Genomic DNA, 23,424 nt, shown 5'->3' with positions numbered 1-23,424 from the left:
CAAACCATCTTGATTTTCCTTTTACTCCACTGATCGCTCTTTCTCAGACTCCTTTTTGGTTTCTCTCCTTCTCTCCAACCTCTTAATGCTGGGGTGCCCCAGAACTTATCCCTTGGCCCTGTTTATATTTCCATATCACCTACTCCTAAGGCGTGAAATACCAGACTCCTCTCCTGAACTTTAGAGTCTTGTGTCCAACAGCCTATTTAACATCTCCACTTGGAATGCCTAATAACATCTCAACACCAACACGACCAAAACTGAACTCCAAGGCCATCCCACCCTTCCATGCCAAAGCTGTTCTTCCCTCAGGCTTCTTAACCTATGGCAACTCCGTTCTGCTACTCCCTCAGCCAGTAATCCTTGACTTTTCATTCTCAAGAATCCCGTATCCAACCCAAAAGAAAGTCCTGCTGGCTCTACCTGCAAAACACATCCAGAATCAGCCATGTCCCACCACCCCTACAATTCTGGTCCAAGCCACCATCATCTCTTACCTGGATTAATGCAGCAGCCTCCCAACAGTTCTTTCTGCTTCTACACTTGCCTCCTTAGAGTCTCTTTTCAGTTCAGCAGCCAGAATGGTCCCTTAAAATCATAAGTCAGATCATGTCACTCCTGTGCTTAAAATTTGCAATGGCTCCACATTTCACCCCAAGCAACATTAAAATTCTTACTTTGGCCACAAGGCCCTACCTAATCTGATGCTCTGTTAACTTTCTGACCTTCTCCGTGTTACTCTGCTCCAGCCACACTGGCCTCCTGAAACATGCTAGGCCTGCCCCTGCCAGAGGGTTTTTTGCAATGGCTGTTCCTACCTGCTTTTCAGTTTCCCTAGATAACTGCTTGGCTATCTCTTCATCATTTGTTCAAAACTTCTTCTCAATGAGGTCTACCTTCACTACCCTGTTAATATTGTAATCTGCCCCTGGCCCTCTCACCACTCCTTGTCATTTACTGTCTCAATCTCCCCCTACCATGCACTATTTTTTATAACAGTTCTCAATCTCTAATATGAAATATAACTCATTTATTGTACATATTGCTTATTGTCCAATTCCAACTCTAGAAAGTAGTTGCTGTGAAGTAGAGATCTTTCTTTGGTTCACTGTTGAATTCTAGTGCCTAAAACAGGGCCTGGCACATAGTAAGACTCAAAAAGTGTTTCTAGAATGGACGTATGAATGAATGAAAGGTCATTGCTCTTTAACTATTCTCTTCACACTAACTGTTCCTTTGTCTGGAATATTCTTTCTTCATTGTCACACAGTGGCTCATTCAGACCTCAAAGACCTCAAAGGAGTCTTTCTTAACAACACAATTTGAAAGAGTCACCAGTTACTTGCCATCACTCACTCTGTTTTCATAGTTCCTGTCACTTATCTAATATTTTCTTATGTGTCATATATTCCTTGTCTGAACCCCACTCATTCTTATTCACCTCTGAATACCCAGGACCTAGAACACTGCCTGGCATACAACAGACACACATTTATTATATGAAGAAATACCACATAATTAGTGTACCATCTGGAAGGCATTACATGAATTATATGTTAATGGCAGAATCCAATGCAGAATTCTTTCCAACTGCAGGTCAAAGCCTCCCTAATAGGGGTACTGCCAATTGAGCAACCAGAAGAATGCTAAACAAGAGGATAAACTATGATATTACTATTTTTAGTTGACTGTAGCCATCATGATTTATCTAACTTAGTCAGGACCTAGCATTTAAACATGTGGCTCAAACCCATGGAGTGTTGCAAGTCTTGAGCTCAGTTACTCTCCCATTTCATAGGGTTTCTATTACATTGACAGGTAAATCTTTTCTTTACTTGACATTTCCCTTACCGGTTATAAATGTATTTACCTTTGCTTCATTTTATCCGAACCAACATCTAGAGGATCTCAACCCATTGCTGTTTAATCTATGTTTCAACAGCAGGCAGTGAGGGAGCGTCCATTTTTCTATGCAGAGTCAAAGCCATGAAACGATGGATGGTGACAGCATTCTATTCTTGTCTATACCCTTCTTGGAGTTGCATTACGGGCAGAAAGGCTCATATCGGAGCTATGTATGGCACATGATGAACACAGGAAGCTTGATGGATATTAATAAATATTCAGGGATTATGAATTCAGAGAAAAGGGCTCAAATCAACTGAAATATTAAAAGCAGAACATATCTTCAATTTGATGACAATACATACTCAGGTTTTAGGTGTGGGTTTCACCATTACAAGTCTCCTGTTACTCTCTCTCTTAGAGGTAGTGCAAAGTTATGAGCGTCTTTGACCACTGAAAATGTGTGGTCTGTCACAGGGTAATTTGGGGGACTTTGTAAAGTCTCAGGGCCTTTTGCTGAATCATCCAAAGGCAGCATGCAGGCTGACATTGCAGTGGGAAGTCCCCTCTCCTTCAAGTTAGAAGATTAGCTGATGGGGATGCCAGAGGTGCTCACCTAAATGGCCCTCAATGGCTTAGCTTCCACATGACCCTCAGGCATGTTCCCCACGCTGCTCCATTTTCTCTTCATGGGGTTGTCCCAGGTCTGGCACTCTCCTCTCTGACACCTCTATGCCTGGCCTTCAATGCCGTGTTCTCATCACCTTTCTGTCTCCCCTTAACCTATGTGACTCTTCTCTAACTGTTAAGATTTTAGCGAGCAACACAATGCATGTGCAGAAGAAACAGGAGGGCTTCCCTGGGAGGAAATTCTATTTGTTAAAATCAGTGTTGAATTACATATCTGAAGCAGCAGGGTAGGAGGCGGTAGCAATACCTCTGAGCAGGTGAGGAAGGATAACAATGAAGACCCTCACCAGAGGGGTAGAGGGAAATTAGGGCCTGAGGGAAATTAGGGTGGGGAGGATCCCAGAGAGAGTGGCAGGAGAAAAGAGGTGGCCATACCCCTAAGCAGCAGCTACCACTGGTCAATGCATTGGCCTTTAAGCTGAACTGCTTTAGAAGAATAGAAAGGGGGCATGGGGTAGATATAGTGTGAGCACTTAGGTTTTAGAGAAGTATATGTGTCTTTTAATAAAAGTCATTTAAACAAGTCAAACACATATTCTACGATAATAGGCACTAGGAAAAACCAGGGCTTGCCCCTGGGTGAATGTCCCTCACTACTGCTTATCACACTAGAAACCACTGGAGTGAGACACTGGGCACATGCAGGAACCTGATTTTAGCACGTGCAGTAGATGGTTCTGGTTTGCCAGCCCAGCATCCTGTCCCTCTTCATTTGGCAACAGACTCCTATTTAGGGAATCACCACCTCCCTACTCTCAGCCCAAGGAGCCTTTACCTCTTCACTTACGTGGATGACAGTGACGTGTGATGCAGGTGTGGTCTGAGTACCATAGTCGTCATAATTCACAGATGGGCATGTGACTGAAGGCTGTCCAATGAAACATGGTCCTGAGAGTTTTGTCTCCCAGGACTATAGGAAAGGAGAACCTCTCTTTTCCATTGGAGTTAATGCTGGAAGCCTAAGATTATTTTTTCGAGTGAGGGGGCACAGGAGAGAACTTACCTGAGGGAGAAGCCAACACAGAGAAAGGCAGGAGAGAGAGAGAGAGACGGAGAGAGAGAGAGAGACAGAGAGAGACAGAGAGAGACAGAGAGAGACAAAGAGAGAGAGAGAAATCTGAAGAAATAATTTTTACACTGGCATCCGGTTGTATTTTTGTGATTTTAAGTTCATTGAGTCAATGAACCCCTATTGCTTAAGCCAATTTGAATTGGGTTTCTGTCACTTGCAGCCAGAAGAGTCTGACAAATAATAAGTATTAGCTAACACTTACTTAGCGCTAACCGTGTGCCAGTCACACTATACCTTTTATATTCAGACTTGTTTCATCCTCTAAGGACCCTACGAGGTTGATGCTATTGCGTCCCCATTTTATAGGTGGGAAAACTCTGTGACCCCAAGCTCATATAACTAGTCACTGGTGGAGTCAGGATTCGAACCCAAGCAGCCAGCTCCAGAATTGGTGCTCTTGACCCCTGCGTCTCACTAGTGTAATTGAGCATAGTGTCAATTTGAAAGAGAACCTTTATGGTTTCCAGAGTAACTAGTCTGGGCCACACTTAACTAGGGTAAGAGAATTTCCTCAGAGTTTTGGCTTCAATAGAGTGTAACCCCTATAGGGCAAGAACTGCATTTCATTCTTTAAACCCCAGTGTCTAGCACATGCTTGGCTTATGTTTATACAGTCAAGAGGATGCTAAACTGAAATGGAAGGCAAGATCCCTTAAAAACAGGCTTGTAGTTTGCCTATAGGACAGAGAATAAAGACCCAGAGCCAAGACCCCAGATAAAACTGTGTGCACATACTTGCACATGTGAGCAGTCTTGCAGAGGGATAGAGCTGTAGGAAAAATTGTAAGTAGGACTGCATAATGAGTTATAATTCACTTTAAAAAATTCTGGATAATTTTTTTTTTTTCTCTGTCTCTCTCATTATCACTAGGGCTGCTGCTTAAGCCATTGAGGAAATCAATTTTCTGAGCTCTCCCTTGGAGTGCTATGCAGGTTCCAACCACACCATCCATGGGCTCAGCAAGCTCTGTTCACTTTGTTGCTTCTTCCCGGTGGATCCCGAGCGCGGGTTTTCTTCTCTTCTTCCTGTCTGTCCTCCCCCACAGCCCCCACCTTCTTCCAAATGTCCGTTCTGATCAGATGGACAAGTCAGGCTTTGCCCAATTACTCCACTTTAAGTAGCTTACCCTGTACTTTATTAAAAGCAAAATCCACATTGGGTTGACAAGATTAGAGGAAAATATAAAAATAAATTACTGTATTAAAATTAATTAAATGAAAAGCTGTATCTAATACTAGGAAATGATGGACTTCACAGGAGCAGTGAAGCCCTTAGTTCAACAAATGATTTTTAAAAATCCTGAAAATTCCCAACCCAGGGCAGAATTAAATATTCTACACCGAATGCAAAAAGATGTTAATTTTGGCTTTTTGCACAAAGTGAATAAAAAGTTCATTCTGCTCTTTGCTCTGTAGGAAAGTTCTTTTGATTGCAACACCCATTCACAGGCTGAGTGTTATAAATAACACCTTCTTGTACTCAGAGAATGACTTTGGTCTGAGGATCTCTAAGAATTTTGAAAACATTCGTGCAAGTGCACTGACGAACAAATAAATAGGGCTACAAGTTCAAGGGTTCAGTGTAATGCTTACTGAGCACCTATTAGGAGCCAGGTTCTACGCTGAGTGATGGGCATACAAAAAGGTATGGAAACCAGAAAATAGGAGTGAGGTAACCGGGATTAGAACCCTACTCAAAAAGCCATATGCTTTGAATTTTTTTATATCCCGTCATCAATTATTTTTAAAGCTTAGTTCTTGATAAGTTCACATTCCTTCATTCACTCACAAATAGAAGGAACTAGAGTAGGATTTTAATGGGTATGGAATAAATTGTGGGAAAATAAAGTCCAAGATGGAATATAATGGAAATAGCTAGATCCTTGTATTCTTCATTTGTATCTTGGCTTTCTGACACTACGTTCCTTTTAGACACCAAAATGCATTTTCTACATTTTTCTTCTGTGTCTGTGTGTTGATGGCGACAGGGCTGGGTGAGATCTGCGAGATGGGGCTGAAGTAGTCAAATAATGGGAGAGGTTTCCTTGGCTGCCTCATCCTGTTCTGAAGCAGGTCTTGATCAACTCCTCCACAGCCCAGAAAGCAAATGCAAAATTGAGTGGAGCTCAGAACCAAAGCTGCTTGGGTGGACCCAACTGCGTCACTTAGGAGCCCTGTGACAGCGGGCCAGGACTCAGCCCCTCCGAGCCTCTATTGCCTATCTGTTAAAGAGGATCATCAGGGCATCTGCCCTCTAGGACGGCTGTGCAGATGAAATAGGTGGATATATGTAAAGCTTCCAGCACAGTGCTTGGCACAGAGTAAGGGCTTGGGATATTTAGGTCCCCAGTTGGGCTGGTACTGTTGTATTTTCTGGGCCTCAATAAGATTTCAGTGCATCGTCCTATTCTCCTCCCCTGGAGAGACTTGATCCCTCTCTATTCCACCATCTCCTCAGCCTCCGCCACTCTCCATCCCCACACTCTACCTTATTTTTCTTCATAGTATATGTTACCATGAACATGTATTTCTTTATATGTTTACTGTCTTCTCACCCACCTCCCTGGGGTAGTTACTGTGACTCTTACAAGTGAGGACACAAGTTACTTTTTCACCCCCTGCCACTGGAACCTAAGCTCTGTGAGAGAAGGGACTGGTTTGTTCTGTTCCCTGATGCACACCCAGATTCTAGAATAGTGCCTGGCACACACCAGGCACTTAATAAATAGTAAGGGAATGAATGAATGAGCTAGTTGTTCTCAAGGCCTTAATACTTTGTGGCACAAATCAGACCCCCAGTCCCTTCCTCCTTGAATCTGAACCCATCATGGAAAGGGTGCGCAGGCTCTGCTCTGTATTTGAGGAGCCCAGGTTATCAGAGTCTACCTGGATTCATGATGAGTGTTGTTTCTCCAGTGTACTGGTACCTTGCAATTCCCTCAGAACATTCTCCTATGGGCCCATGCCTCTAGGAAGTGATCACAACCTGGGCTCACAAATGTTTGTGTGTGTATATTTAACAATTTCAGCAAATATGTAAAAACTGGGAGATTTCAGATGAAAATGCACAATTTCCCTTTAAAAACCCAAAGGTGTGGCAACACTGGGCCCACACTCCCGGGCATTAACCGCTGGCTCTGAGTGGCTGCACCTCCATTTAGATGGAGTATGTGTCTCTACTTTGCTACAGTCTTCACCCCTCCTTCTTGTCTTTCCACCATTGTGGGCAAGTGTCAATTGCAATTTATTATTGCAATTGTGCAATATTTCCTAAGATAAAGAAATCTCTTAATCAAAAGTGGGAAAACAGAAGACATGGTGCTTTAAGAAAATGGGAGAAAGAAGTTTTTTTGTTTTTGTTTTTGTTTTTTGCGAGGAAGATTAGCCCTGAGGTAACATCCTTTGCCAATCCTCCTCTTTCTGCTGAGGAAGATTGGCCCTGAGCTAACACCCATGCCCATCTTCCTCTATTTTATATGGGATGCCGCCACAGCATGGCTTGACAAGTGGTGCATTGGTGAGGGCCCGGGATCCAAACCTGCAGACCCTGGGCCGCCAAAGTGGAACGCGCGAACTTAACCGCTACACCACGGGGCCACCCAGAGAAAGAAGTTTTTTCAATAAGGAAATAGGTAGTTCTGATATGCTTGCTACGAAACTGCCCAGTAGGCTTGACTCTTTATGTTACCTGGACCCCTAGATATTCGAGTTTGCCACCCTCCTGCAGGGACAGGGCCTTGTGGCTTGGATCACTCAGTCACCTTAGGGTTCTGCTAAAGTGATGAATGTTTAGCTTTTTTTTTCCCCTTGCTGATGTGAGTAAGACATGTTTGGATCTCGACTTATTTTCTGTCGTTTAACTTTATGGAAGCAATACTTTGAGCAATACTTCTGCAGGATATTAATTCACAAAAAAATTGTGAGAAATTGCTGTTCCTCCAGGATCAGAAATGGTAATCTGATTTGAATGCATTAGAGCATTTTATTTCTGATTACACTCATATGCTTGGATGTGTTTCAAGAAGTCTCCATCAGTAATAGGTATTGTAGGAAAAATGGGTTCATGGTTAAATAAGACTGGAAAACACAAGATGAAGTAAGGTTCTACATGTTTCTTTATTGTGAAATTATCTTTACTTGCTTTTTTTAAAATAGGCCTCGTGAATCTCTAAAGGAGTGAGAGCTCAGTGGGATGGGAGGGGGCTGGTATGTATTATTTTCCAAACTTTTATTTGGAAGACCCCATTTTTTATTTAGAGACCCCCGATTTTTTTAAATCACAAAAGGTCAGTTGGGAAGTATTACAGTTTTTGATCTTTTACTCTGCAGAGAGTACGTTCCCTACATTTTGCAGGTTAACTTTCAGTTAAAGTTGACCTGCAGATGACATGAAAATAATAGTACAAAGATAACACTCACATTCTGGATTCCCAAGGACAGCACTTATCTAAAAGCCTAAACAGCCTTTAGACAATAATCACTAATATTTCACATTCATTAGGATCTTATTATATATAGGATCTATATATTATATATAGATATAGGATCTTCTGGGCATTGTTCCAGGCTCACACTCTCTCTATATTCTCTCTTAATCTTTATAACCCCCCATCAAGGCAGGTAAGGGTATTATCCCCATTGTATAGATGTGGAAACTAAGGCTTTGGGACATTAAATAATTTACCCAAGATCCCACCTTGAAGGAGTGAAGTTAAACTATCAGAAAATGTTTCACATATGTATGTTTTCCAGACATCTATTCTCTACAAGGATATAAAGAAACAGCCAGCATTTATTTAAATGCTTATTCGGAGTCTCGCACACATGGATTTTATACGTATTATCTAGTTTAATCCTCCTACTACGAAGTACGCCCTACCATAATTCTCATTTTTACAGATTAGAAATTAAGGGTGAGGCAAGACTTGTAACTGTTGCATCATCACACAATCAGTAGGTTGTGCCAACTCCGTGCACGTCTGTGGGGATGCTGACGTCCACATGCTCAACTGCTATTCTGGATGCTCCAGAGATGTGCCTTGAGCATCTGTTCCTTACAAAGTTCCACGATAAATACTGATCTTCAGCCAGAGTGTAAAAGCACAAAAGAAAATAAAAGGATGCTTATCTAAAGCGTCGGAACCGTATCACTATGATGAACCGAAAAAATTCCAGTTGATCTTTTAACCACTTCAGTGAAGGGTTTCTGGTCTTTCGACGTGTGATGTATTTACGTATCTCTGTGTTATTCTTTGTGTGTAAACTTTTGCCCGTGAGATTTTCCATTAGAAAAACAACAACAACATTTCGTCTGAATGAATTCCATGTGAGAAATCGGACATTCCACCGCCCACAGGTGCTCCCCAGCGTGTGGCTGCAGCCATCTGGGGAAGGGAGGTGCCTTTGCTCTTGCTGATGTCTTTTCACACCTGGAAGGGGGTGTCTCAGCTGTAAGGTGTGCCCAGTGTTGCCGTAAAAAGGCTGACAGATTCCCCAAGAATGTAACAAACGCCTAGAAGAAGGCATCCTTGGAGAGAAAATTGGAAGTGAACACCAGAGCTTTACCAAGAGCTCCCAAAGTAGGCCCTTGTAAAAGTGAATAATGAGCTGCATAGACTAGTTCCTTCACGCTGAGCTCAACACACATCTTTAAACATAAGATTGTCCAGGAAGCAGATACTCGGAAGCCCTTTCATCTTAATTAAAGTTATGTGGGCTATGAAATACTTTTCCTTTATATTAAGCTCTTACTCCTGTGGAGAAATTTCTATTTGTTTTTATCTAATTTGAGCTTCAAGGTTAATCTCGGTTTAAGACTTGCACTCACTGGGAGAGACGGTCCATCCGGTTCGCCCCTGATCCCATGTATATGCACGCATCCACCAGGCTCCTGCTGGGCTCCCAAGCCTCTGGCTGGCGGTGCATTCTTTACACTGTTCCCTTCCACGGAAAGAATGAGCTGTGTATCTGGGAAGGATATATGGAATGGGGAGGATTTTGAAAAGGTCACAAAGCTTTCTATTTTAGGGAACGACATGCCACGATCCTTAAATGTGGAGTTTCTGATAAAACTTGCTCTGGGATGTAGAGTGTAAGGTTTTCAACGGTGGGGAGGGCAGAAGGAAGAGGGAGAGACTGGAGACAAAGAAGGAGAATGCATTTTATTCCAGAACAAGGTTTTCGCAGACTTGGAGACAATTGATAGATGGGATTTCTTGACACAACACGCTCCCTCATTTTCTTTAGTTAATATATGTTTGATTGAATTAAACTGATGAGGGAAGTGACTTATGCTTTTGATTTCAAAGAGAAAGCAAAAAATCATAAATAAGTTGCAGAAGATCTAATTTAGGGTCTAATTGGAATTTCTTAGAATTTTTTGTTTGAGTGTCTGCCTTCCATATATGGTGGTAAGGTATCTTAAGTGTTATCCTGTCATTAGTGCCTGAGAAATAATACATGCTAAAAAGTTGGTAAAATGAATAAAAGTAGATTCTGATGTATATGGTATGTGTTCAGCCATAGCCTGAGATTATGCACATGACAGACATCATTAATCTATCATGGTACTTCTACCTGCAGCTGGATGCAACCTCAGAATGCATAACAATGACCTTCAGTTACCAGAACCAAGTAGTCAATGCTGGCACAAAACATGAAGCCTATTCATCATTGTGGGCCCCAAATTTAACTTTTCTAAGATGTTTCAAAAACGTTTGACCTTTATGCAATATGTACAATTCATACGTACAATTTCCTACTGATGTTGACCCCATTTCCTTTCCTTCCCAGTTTTATACAAAGCCTCTACCAGCTGGCTAGGAATCCCATTCTCAGTTCTTTATCTCGCCTCCAGGAGTTTATATTGCATAAATCCATGAAACTTCTGGTAGACCATTGAGCAAGGGGAGGACAGAATTCTGATTAAAGTATTCACATTTATGTCATCATGAATCAGAATGGTATTGAAAGGATGTCTGTGGTTAATGCATGAGGTTGTATCTCTGGTAAAGGAGTTTTCATCAAAGAGAAATAGGCTTGCTGTATGCACAATAATGTACTTTGAGTCAGGAAAACTGGATTCATATTCTGGATAAAATACCATGTATGTCACCGTGGGCAAATTACCACAGAAATCAGGGCCTTGGTTTCCCCCAGTTATGAGGAGAATGGGCTTTATGCTTGCCAAGGTCTCTTCTTGGGTCTCCTGGGAGAAGATGTGAGAAGTTAGCCCCTCAAGCCATTCCCAGGGTATGGAAGATAGGCCCTTTTGCAATAAGGAACCATCTCTTCCCTGATCACATTTCTGAAACAAAATCTAGATAATATGAAAAGAGACTGGAGGGATTCCACAGAATTTTAACTCATGGCTCACCTTCATAAAGGTTAACATGTGAATAATAACTTTTTTTTTTTTAGTTGTTTTCTATTTTTTTTCTATATTTAGTGGCAATACAAGCCCTGCAATATCAATTTCACTACATTTAGAGTTTATTTGTTAACTTTGTGATTATTTTTAATTAAATCATTGTTTTTGTAAAGAAAATTTACTTAGTGGTTCAAAAATAACAAAAAAGATAGATTTCCTGCATGCCCTTGAATATAAATATAATTCTTCTCCTTTTAAAAACTATATATATATACATGAACACTCTTTTGCACCTTGCATTTTTTCACTAAAGATGCCTTGGGATCTAAATCAGTACATGGGAATTTTCTTATTTTATTTTGAAAATTTTAAATATTGGCATAGCATCTCATTATACAGATGTACCATTCTTTAACTGATCTTATTGATGGCCATTTAGGTTGTTTGTAATTTTTTGCTATCACAAAAAATCCTGCAATGAATATTCTTATTTATACATCATTTTTCATGTGTGCAACTTATCTGTAGGAGAAATTCATAAAAAGGAAAATTATTGAAGGATATATGCATTTATAATTTTGATAGATATTGTCAGATTGCTTCTATAGGGGTTCTACCAATGGACAATTTCACCAGAAATGTATGAGATTGCCTATTTCTCCTGCTTTCCAATAGTAACTTTGTAAAAGTCCTTTTAATATACGTTTAGAAAAGTATAAAAACTGTAAGTGTATAGCACGATGAATTTTCACAAAGTCAACGCACACAACAATCAGCACCCAGATTAAGAAACAGAACATTCTCATGACCTGGAAGCCTCCCTTCCAACTCCAGCCACTATCCTCCACTCCAAGGGAACTTCTATTCTCACCTCTAACAGCATAGATTAGTTTTACAACAGTTGGTAAATTTTAAAATGCTTACCTCAAAAGTGGTTTACCCTAAAAATACTTTTTGCTTTGCTAGACATACTACATGTCTTGGCTCTAAGTACAAAAAATTCAGACAAAACTCTTTCCCACCGATCACCTGCCTTTTTGCCAAACAGGTCCAACAAAGAATTTCCCATTCTTTTTTTGTGTGTGTGAGGAGATCAGCCCTGTGCTAACATCTGCCAATCCTCCTCTTTTTTTGCTGAGGAAGACAGGCCCTGGGCTAACATCCATGCCCATCTTCCTCCACTTTATATGGGACGCCGCCACAGCATGGCCTGACAAGTGGTGCGTCTGTGCTCGCCCGGGATCCGAACCGGCGAACCCCGGGCCGCCACAGCGGAGCGCGCGCACTCAACCGCTTGCGCCTCCGGGCCAGCCCCAGAACTTTCCATTCTTGCACAACGACATTTGAGATATTATCCAACCCTGCCCATTTTATTTGGGTCAATCTGTAGTTGCAAAGCATTTTTGTCTTCTTCAAACTGGAAAATTGAGGGGTTATAAAATGATTTTCACCAAGTGTAGCGAGGTATTTGGAATGATTTCTGATTTAAAATATAGAGTATTTGGGATAGATGGAATTCATTCTAGCAGGAGTACCTTGGAGGGAACCCAAAGACACAGGCACCCATACTCGAGAGTACCTTAAACTGACGTGGAACAAAAGCAACCACTGTTGGAAAGAGACAGACCAGATATAACAGGTGCTGCGTGGCAAGCAAGTAAATGAGGGTTTTGAATATGAACCCAAATCAAAAGTCAGAGGGTACATGCTTCATATTGCAGGTCTTCAGTTGCCATCAAGAAAGTTTACACGTGGGCAACTCTATTTATCATTCTCCAGAGTGAGGAGCAACAGGAATTTATGTAAGCATGCTTAGTGATTTTCTTGTGATTCACTAAGGATGCTTAGTGATTCTCTGAAGCAACAGAGGGGAACCCAGCTGGTAATAAATAAGATGCAGCTCTATGCTGCTTCCTCTCTGAAATTTCCACACTGTTGTGTTGTATATTCTCGGCTCCATGCCTGCAGGCTTCAATGACTTCCCTATGAATATCCTGCTCTGCTGGTTGAATCCGTACCTTTTTGATATTTCCAGTTCTCCCCTTCTCCATTTTCTATTGAGCCAAACTTTCATAGTCAAGAGTCAAATGAATTCATGCTGTAACACTTTATGAAGAATTTATAAGCATTTCACAAATATATCTTAGAAAACTGCCTATCTGAGAATCTGCCTATCTGATTTCCCTGAAGACCTGCCTGGCTTATTAGCTAATGTGAGCAAACTAGAATGTATGGTCTCTAGACTATAGTAATTTAATTTTTTGTATTATATCTACTTGGTTCTCTGAAAGATTTAAGATGATTTACAAAAACATACTATACAGCAAGATAAGGTAAGTTAGTATAAGTAAGAAAGACCAGGGAAAGGAACAACACTGGTTCCTTTAAACCAACATTAAATGAAATGAAGAAGGCGATCCAAACCACAGATGTTTATCATTAAATCCTTTGCACTGTGTGGATGACAAATTTGACTTTAAAATTCCTAGAAGTTAACATCAATCGGGAAACAAGAAAAGCTACAAAAACTGATATTGTCCATAAGATAAAAAAAGCAAATCAGCTTTTTAGGAGAGGACTATTCTTCATACTAAGACAAGAAACAAAAGCTTCCAAGCGTTCTCATAAAGAAGATGCTTAGTAATGTGAATAACAAGGTCTACATAGCAGGTGTAACAGTGTTTTAAAGGCTCTAGCTTATTACTGTCTTCAGTACAGTTGGATGGCATTGTATCAAAGACTAGTGTGGCTTAGGATCACAGCTTTCTCATGATCAATGATAAATATGAGGTGTTCCAGAAAAAAATGGATGAACCACATATACACCATTAAAAAATGGTTGGAGATTATTAATTGTCTGGATGGTGGTTCATCTGGGTTTCTGACATCTGGGTTGCAGACATAAGTTTTAATAGTATGTTGAGCTCAGGAAAAAGGGTTGATATCTTTTTATCAAAGAATGGGGGCCGGCCTCATGGCTTACCGGTTGGGCGCACGCGCTCCGCTGCTGGCAGCCTGGGTTCGGATCCCGGGCGCGCACCGACGCACCGCTTGTCCGGCCATACTGAGGCCACGTCCCACGTACAGCAACTAGAAGGATGTGCAACCATGACACACAACTATCTACTGGGGCTTTAGGGAGAAAAAGGGGGAAAAAAAAGAAAGGAGGAGGATTGGCAACAGATGTTAGCTCAGGGCCAGTCTTCCTCAGCAAAAAAGAGGAGGATTGGCATGGATGTTAGCTCAGGGCTGATCTTCCTCACCAAAAAAAAAAAAAAAAAAAAAGAAGGACGCACTTAAGAAGGTCTCATAATTGCCCTGAAGACAACTCAGCTGCTACTCAGAGGTAGTCAGGAGCCTCGATTTACCTAGCACTAGGACTAAGATTTTCCTTAGAAAATAATTTTAGATTTACTCTAATTACTGAAAAACGGGCAATGGAAGACCCAAAGATCTAAACTTCAGAGCTTGAGAACCATTTGAATTTGCCTTACATTTAAAAGCAAAAAATCTCAACCAGGTCCCCAGAGGATGTCTGTTGTCAGCCATGAGATTTCCTGGTGTCTTCTCCTAGATAAACTAGTCACACAGCAATGTATTACTCTGAGGACATAAATAAAATCTATACAATACTTAATCTGTACAATCATGCATTATCTTAATGGCTAAGTTCCAAATTTGATACAATAAAAATCTTTTTCTACTAATTGCAGAATTTTTCTGATGAGAAGGAAGTGTAATGTAGGAACTGAAACTCTAACTGTAAAAAAAATATTCCCTAGCAGAATGAGATAAAACATAGATCTACTATTCTTTCTGCACTTGGTCTTTTGTGTTTGATCATAAATGCACATTGTGAAGAGATGCCTCATACCTCCAAGCTAAACACTGTTTGCTACTCATTAGTGATTTATAAATGATATTTTCTCCCTGGTGACATATCTTTTGATATGATTCTCTAATAATAACATCCACCAATATTAAAATAAGAACATCTCCATGTATTGTGATCATCTTCAACCACATTTCCTCACGAAAATTAAATTTTAGCACACCAACTGATATTGTATGCATATATTTGTCTACCATCATTATAAATCTCCTAAGGGTCTCTATAAAATGATAGTTTTGCCTCTTTGCAGTAATTCTACCTAATGCTCCAAAGCAAGAAACTAATTACATGCTGACTTTTCACTAACTTTGATCTTTCAAATACTATAGTATGGAGGTTCTATAGGTAATCATATAATTACAATTCACTAAATGAGTTGAAATTAGCCATAAACCTTTTTATTTAAATTGTATTAACTGTTTCTTCAGTAACACTGTCTGCAGTTCTATTCTTTCCTACATAAGTTTGCCGATATAAGGTTTCAAACTACAATCTGATTATGGTCACTAATGTTTATAACAAATGCCTCATTATAACACCAGAAGCGCCAATGAAGATGAATATGCGAAGAATTTCTTTAAAATATGCTTAAGGAAAGGCCAAGGATAAACTATAGTTGTATGAGGAAATGACTGAAATTTCTCAAGGGAATGGTTTAGTCGGCAAGAGAAAAAAATGACCTCGCTTGTGTTTTCCCCTTGAGTTGGTGCAGTATTTCCTGAAAGAAAAATCGAAGACAATTGTTTCTTTCAGTATACCATAAGACCATGCGTAGAAGGAGAAAAAAAATCCAGGATTTCATTTTTGGCAAACACTAATCCCCTCATTCCAGACTGATGAGAGTAGTAGCTAAGGATTGCCATTTTTTTTTTTAAATGATCACTTAATTAAATTTCATTTGTTCAAAACAGTCATTATCGTGGGCGATGTTTAAGTTCCTGTTGTAATTTTCTAACATTTCATATGATACTATTTTTGTGGGGCGTTTTACTTGGCATTGAAACTTTCTTTTCTTGTTAGTATATTCAAAACACTAGACCATTGGCTCTCAACCAGGGGTGATTTTGCCCCTCAAAGGACATTTGGTAATGTCTGGAGATACTTTTGGTTGTCACAACTTAGGAGGTTCTACTGGCATCTAGTGTGTAGAGGCCACAGATGCTGCTAAACATCCTACAATACACAGGACAGCGCCCACAACAAAGAATATCCAGTCCAAAATGTCAATAGTGCTGGTTGAGAAATCCTGCCTTAGACCACATAAAATGAAGTGAGTCTAGATTAGTAACTACTTTGAAAAGCCTTAAAATGAAGAAACTCAAACCTTTTGAGTGGGCAAACTGGTCATGAATTTCCCCTTTAAAGTTGATCCCGAAAGGTATGGAAAGGAAACATTCCATTGTTTGGAAAACAGATCTCTACTTTTACCGTGTTTATGGACCTTATTTATCTAATAACATTGAGAACCACACAAAACTCTGACCACCACGTTCACATGAAAGCTGAGTAAACAAAGTGTGTTTTGACTTGTCATCAATCGTGACATGTGATCACAGGGAATATTGTGTGCGAGAAGCAGTTGTTTTATCTGGAGCCTCAGCCCTCAAAAAATTCAAAACAGTAAAGCTGTTTATTTGACACCACTCTTGACCTGACTGCAGTGCTTCATTCTAAGAGAAAGTAAAACACACACTGCCTTCTGATTATTTGTAATTACATAGGAAGTCTATTTCTCTGGAGAACTTTGCTATGGTCTTAGGACCGGAAAGAAACAGGAAAAGCTTTTAAGAAAGAAAACAAAACAAAACAAAACAAAAAACTCCCAAGGAAAATAGGGTGAGTGTGATCAAGCATTATTTCCAAGCCACGTGTAGAACCAATGACAGCTCTCATTTTATGAGTCTTTGGGGGTATTAGGGTGGATCTAGCTCTAGGAGTTGCATCCCTTTGGAGTCTTTTGTTCCAAAGAATGAATAATACACACAGGAATACTAATCTGAAAACGGAGCTTCTGAAACACATCCATAAACCTAACACAAAAATTTGGGTTTCACTGAGGTAGATCACCAGCGTTCTTTCAAACACATCCCTTACCAGTTTTCCAAACCTTCTTGCTTTCTTTGTTCAGACTCACCTTCTATATCAACTCCTTCCATTCTGTCTGAAGAATGTCTTTTACTAACTTTGGTGGCCTACGAAAGAAGTGTTTGTATCCTGGGGCAATAACTGACCTTCCAGTACAGTGCTGAGACATCTGGCCTGGTTGACACAAGACTTTGTCCTAACCCTGTTTCTCCCACACACCTACTGAGCAATTAACTTCGGCCACTTGGCTTTTCCAGTCAATGATTGGCAGGATATCAGTCTTGGGCTGATATTTTCTTTGATTCTTTTGGATAAATGCACGCAAATGCAACAGTCATTTCTTTCTTATGAAGGTTGTTACAATTACTTATAACCTACTAAGAAATTAATGAGCATAACTAAAACCTGGTTTTCATGAGCTAAAATTACCATGTAATGAAGCTATCACCCGAGTTCAAGGACTAAGTTAGTATTTTGACATATTGGGGTACAATGCCTCTCCCCACCCCACATGTACACACGGAGGAAAACCTAGTGGGCCCTGATGAGTGGGTGCCAGGGCCATGCTTTTTGTTTGTTTGTTTTTAATTGCTTAAGTGGGATGTGGTCAAAAACTTTACAGAGTCACTGTTCTAGTCTCTGTTTTCTCATCTTCAATTTAGGACAATTGGACTAGAAGATTTCAAAGCTACATTCCAATGATTTGGGGAGGGGGTACATCTACAAATTCAGGTCTACCTTACTTCCTCTTGGGTCAAACATACCTTATGATAGGGCTGGGAAGGAGAAACATAATACTAGCAAAAGGGGCATTCTATATTATAAAAAACAAGGCAATATTTTGGATGTAAGGATACTCAACATATTTATTTTGATTCAGCAAATTACTTTGATCCTACTTGCCTGAGAGAGTGCATACTTCTCTCTCTGCTTAGAATATGTTACCATCCACCCTGTCAAATGCTTCTTATCTTTTGGGACTCAGCTTAGCTGGGACTTCCTCTGTGAAACTTCCCCCGTACCAGGGGGTCACTCCTTCCTCTGTAGCAACCACAGCCCTTAGCATATATCTACATCCACAACTATCATACTAGTCTATATTTTTAACAGCTTTATTTGAGGTATTTTTATATATCACAAAATTCCCCATTGAAGTGTACCGTTCAATGATTGTTAGCAAATTCACAGAGCTGTGCATTCATCACCACAATCCAATTTTAGAACATTTCCATCACACCAAAAAAAACCTCATGCCCGTTTACAGCCACTCTGCATTCCCAGCCACCCCCAGCCCCAGCTACCACTAACCTACCTTCTGTTTCCACAGATTTCACGCTGTCCCATATTGTTTCCTTTGTGCTTCCCCTTGAGAAGATTCTAAGTTCCTTGAAGGCATGGATCATGATTTTTTTTTTCTGCCTTTTCTTCCCAACTCTTAGCACAACTGCCAGAACACAGGTAATAAATAATAGCACATAATATTTATCAAAACTTCCATTTATTTGAAGTATGCAATTAAGAGCATTACAAATTCCCTCTACTTTAATTCCTAAAACAGCCATTTGATAGGCACTACTTTTATCCCCTTCAGAGATAAGGATATAGTCTCAGAGTGTTTAAGTAACCCACCCAGGATAATGTTAGGATTTGAAGCCCAGGTTGTCTGACTCCAAAGCTGAGTGGATGAATGAATGATGAGGATAGGAGTTCTTAATCTGAAACAGAGCTTCTGAAGAGACGATTCTAATAGAGACCTAACGAATTTGTTTGCAATGTTTTAGGTGCAAAGGGCGTACATTCTTGATGCAATCCATAGATTTCATTAGGATTTCAAAGAAGCCATGATCTAAAAATGAAAGTGCCTCCTTGGGCACTTGAGAGAGGCTACAATAGTGGTAATCATGGTCCTTCGATGTGCTTCTATCCTCCTAGGATAACAAAGGGAGACAATCTTTACCCTCTGTGTTATGTGGATCACTGTTTGAGCAAGGTTTCCTAAAAACCCACTTGTCCCAAACCATATTCTGTGTTCAAAATAAGGAAGTCAACTCTACCTCACGTATATCAAAGGAAACACCTTCCCACTCTTTGCCCTTCCTTTGTTTCAAGCTGCCTGTCATGTCAATAAAGTTGTTGGGAAAAAAAATTCAAATGGGAGAAAGACTATAAATGGAGAACCCCTCAGATCCTTCCTTCTCCCTTGCGTAAACTCTTCCTTTTCCCCCAGAGCAGGAGTAAGTTAATTGTATTTGAATGAATAATTCTAATAAAGCAGTGACCTTTAATGCCAACTGGTGTTTTTAATTTTGATTCACTGTCAGTCACTCCAACGTGAGCCACCCCAGGATGTAAGCAGTGGAAAGGCCAGTATGTACAGAGAGGAGAAAAACAAACACACAGAACGGGGTGCCGCCCGCAGGTAAACAAGTGGATGGCAGATCTTACAAGGAGAGGCAGGCCAGAGACTCCTTAACAAAGGAGCCAGGAAAATGGTGGAAATTAGAACCACAGGTATGTTGAAATCCAACTGGAAAATTTCCTTCCTATCAATAAGATAACAATTCATTGTGCATTACGTAAAATTTAGAAAAGGCAGAAAAGCAAAAAAAAAAAAAAGTAAATGGAAAAAATAAAATAAAAGCTGTCTGAAATCTCATCACTTAGAGACAACCACTGTGACTACTGTTAATATTCTGGAATATATCCGTCCAGTCTCTTTTCTATATTTATTCTTATATCTATATATTTGAAAATTGAATTATTGTGCATATTGTTTTATTACTTACTTGAGAATTAATTCTTCAGTTTTTTTCTGTGCCTTAAAATTTAGTTTTAAAATTCCTCAGTCATGTGAATTACAAAAATAGTAGATGCCACTTCTTGGGGGAAAAAAGAGTTCAAGTAGTACAGGATCATCTAAAGCAGATTTCAGAACTCAAATCCTACAGGAGCCAGACTGACATTTAACTGAGGGCAGAGATCCAGGTTGCGGCTGTGGTGATGGGACAGGTGGCCTGTTTCATTGAGGCAGCCCTTACTGGGGCCCAACAAGAATTTGGGTTCATCGTTGCCCGCTATACTCACTTGAAGTAAAAATTCATATTTTGAGAAATCTTCCCATTTTAAAATGACAGCAGCTAATTTAAATTAAAATAAAAATATTGCATTGACCAAATAAATCCTACCTCCAGGCTGGATTTTGCCTCGGGACTGACAGTTGTCAACTCCAGTCTAAAGTAAAATGGATAGCTCCACCCCCAGCCCGTCCCTCCACTGCACTCACCCATCACAACCAGTGTAACAATACAGTATTTATCCTTCCACAGAAGCTGGTTGGTTTTACACAGTGTATATTAAAATTTAAACAGAATATAATTTAATATTTTAATATTCCATTTTAATTCCTTTCTCCTTTTGCAGCTTCTCAATAGTAATGTAAAATAAAATGGATGTGGTGTCTTCCTTCAGAGGGTCTCTTTCAAAAGGTATTAGAAGATTTACTATGAGACAGCCCTCCATACTAACATATAGACAGTATATATTAATGGCCTCATTGCAAGCATTTTATTCCAACTCAATAAAATAAAATTTCTTGTGCATCTACTATATTTAGAAATAAATGGAACCACTGACTACTTCATATGCAAAAGTGTGTGCATTTATTTATTCATTCAACATATAATTGAGTTCCTACTGTGGAGACACTGCTCCAAGCACTGAGTATAGAGCAGTGAACAGATAATAATGTGTAAGTGTGTGTGTGTGCGCGTGCACATGTGTGCTCTGCCACAGAGGTGGGGTGGTGGCAGGCAGTAGGAAGGAGCTGCAAATCAGCCTTCCCCATTCTCTGCCACCAAAGAGACCCCATTCCACAGAGCAGAGTGCCTGAGGGCCAGGGTCTCACTTTGAAGCTACAAAAAGGTCTCAGCAAACCAACGTTTCTTACCTTAACATTCCACACGTATGCTGGACTCTGTTGTATATCTTTGTTTGCTTTTAATTTAATAACAGTGTTTAAAAATACTCCTCAAATGATTTAACTGCGTGAGACATCTTGCCTGAGAAAAGAACTAGTTATTCCCGGGTTCTGAGACTTGCACAGAGTAGCTGTTGCTCCTTGTGGGCCCACATGCCAGGCCTGCTTCTCAGACACTCCAGTTCCCAGCCCAGGCACACCGATTCTCAACCTCATTCCTTAGAGGGCACACACATAACCCAATAGGCCAGTGAGTAGCATCCGAATTAGAATTTTCCACTACAAACAAATGGCCTTTCCATAGACAAATTGGCCGTTTGGCTTCGGGAAGAAGCCGAAGAGTTGGGAAGAGTTCATAAGCACAGTGAGCGTTGCCCTACTTGAGACGCCATTCTAAGTCCTATCAGCTCCTTACATTATTGGTATTAAAATATTTCTGCCTCTCTCATCAGATATTACCTTGCTTCACATCTGCATCTCCACCATCTACTGTCATGCTTAGGCATTCAAATGCTGAATAAATGACCTAAACTTATGAGAAATGAAATATTTTAGGACCTATAGGTGTCTTGACCCTATGGTATAATCCCTTCATCTTAAACACAAGGATATTGCAGCCCAGAGAGGCAAAATGACTTGCTCAAATCACACAGGCATGTCAATTTAAATGCATATTTTACTGGGAAAAAGAAAATTAGTGAACTTTATGCCGGATATGGAAGTTGGATGTTTTCAGTAGCCAGTAGAAATGGCGGTTTTGAATTACCTAAATGCACTTGTAAGAAAGCAGATGGGTTAACAGGAAGCATATATCTGATTTTTCAAAAAATTAGGAGTGGCAAATATTCATGATTTCTGTAGGGATAATGCACAAGTACAGCATACCTCTGTGTTTGAGATTTATTAAGACAAAATGAAACAAAACCCACACAGTATAACATTAAATTGAAGAAGGTGTTCAATATTATCTCTGTTGGCAACAGAGATTAGGATATGGTTTTAATGTCTAATTTGAATCCAAATGTATTTCTTAGTGAGAATCTAAAATGATTCACTATATATGGTTTTCACTAAAATAATATTTTGTTAGACTCTAATAGGATGTTAATACCCCTATGAGGCAGGCTGGCTCCATTCAGTGTTCATCTTAATTAGCTAACATTAACCATCATTAGGGTTTTATATGGTACAACGCACATTACTTCATAACTTCCACCCAGATCACATGCAGCTAGATCATAATACATGTTATCAATCATCAACTTCCCTGGGCTTTCTTAACACCTAGCTTTTATTTTAAAAGTTAAGGTCAATGTTAAGTGTTACACTTCAGCTGAAAAAGTTTAAAAAAATCAATGTTAATTAACAATGTTAATTAAATGTTAATCATGTAAATGAAAGCATTTTTCATTCACTTGCCTAGTAAATTATAGTCAGGTAGTCTCCCATATATTATTTGAGATGACATAGGAAAATGGCATCCATGACTAGAGAATTTTCATCCTAGACAAGGAATAGAATTGGATAAATCAAAACAAAACAAAAATTTCCGCTTGGAAAGTAGGCTTTTTTTTTGACATGCAGAATCTATCTTTATTTCCAGAGATCTCACTAAGTGATATAGGAGAAGGATATAGAAAAAATAAAGATGTATATTTTGAGGTAGTGTGATATGTGGAAGGTCTTTTCTCCAACTAAACTAATCCTTGCCTGACAAAAGATGCAGACCATATACACTTGGCTTCAGTATTCTGAGTTAATACAAATAAATGTTAAAATATTGTTTCAAAATACCTTAAGAGTATTACAAAGCAGCCAGGGATGCTTCAACCAATAAGACCATTTGGAAAGGTTAAACATTCCTAATGCGCAGGCCTGTTTTATCCTTGTCCTATTGGCAATAATCATTGCTGCCAATAGGGAATCTAATCAGAAAATTAGGTCTTCTGTGATTTTGCAAATGGTGTTGTGGTTTTGAATTCTAAGGTACCAATGGCAAACTTTGTAATGACACTCACTCCTGTGAATGTGTAAGTGCCTGCCATACGTCAAATCCTGTGGAAAGATATGGATGGGAATTGTGTGTGTGTACAATCCTTTCTTATTCTAGTGCTAGTCAGATAAAATTTAAGACATTAGACTCTGAAATGCACACACACACACACACACACACTTAGAATTTAGGGGTCACTTAGGCTACTAAGTTAATTTCACAGACAAGACACTGGAGGCTCAAAGATGCTAAAGGATGCAGCCAAAATAATAGCTATATAAGGTTGGACCAAAAAAGTTCTTTGTATTTTTATCATTTATTCTTGCATATCATCTAAAAGGAGGCTTGCATTTGTTTGCTTATTTGAGCAGCAGGCCAAAGCTACTTGTCCAGGTTTCTCTTCAACCTGACCCACGGGATAGACAATTATAGTGGACATTTGTTATTTTTTGACCTTCCTCTTTGGTATGAGCACGCAATTTCCTTTTCGGAATGGTATCTC

The 23,424-nt window shown here is 39.8% G+C and overlaps 1 long non-coding RNA gene across 1 annotated transcript in view; it reads right to left on the bottom strand.

Annotated features, from left to right (window-relative positions):
- LOC131411189 (uncharacterized) overlaps positions 1–584 on the bottom strand; it is a 58,471-nt gene extending 57,887 nt beyond the window's left edge. Inside the window, exon 1 of the long non-coding RNA XR_009221516.1 lies at positions 498–584. This is a non-coding gene — a long non-coding RNA (uncharacterized LOC131411189). The remainder of the gene's footprint in view (positions 1–497) is intronic.
- Positions 585–23,424: the final 22,840 nt, after the last annotated feature.

The sequence above is a fragment of the Diceros bicornis genome, chromosome 2 (genome assembly GCF_020826845.1).
Source record: "Diceros bicornis minor isolate mBicDic1 chromosome 2, mDicBic1.mat.cur, whole genome shotgun sequence".
NCBI lineage: Eukaryota > Metazoa > Chordata > Mammalia > Perissodactyla > Rhinocerotidae > Diceros > Diceros bicornis.
This window is presented reverse-complemented; position numbering and strand designations above follow the sequence as displayed.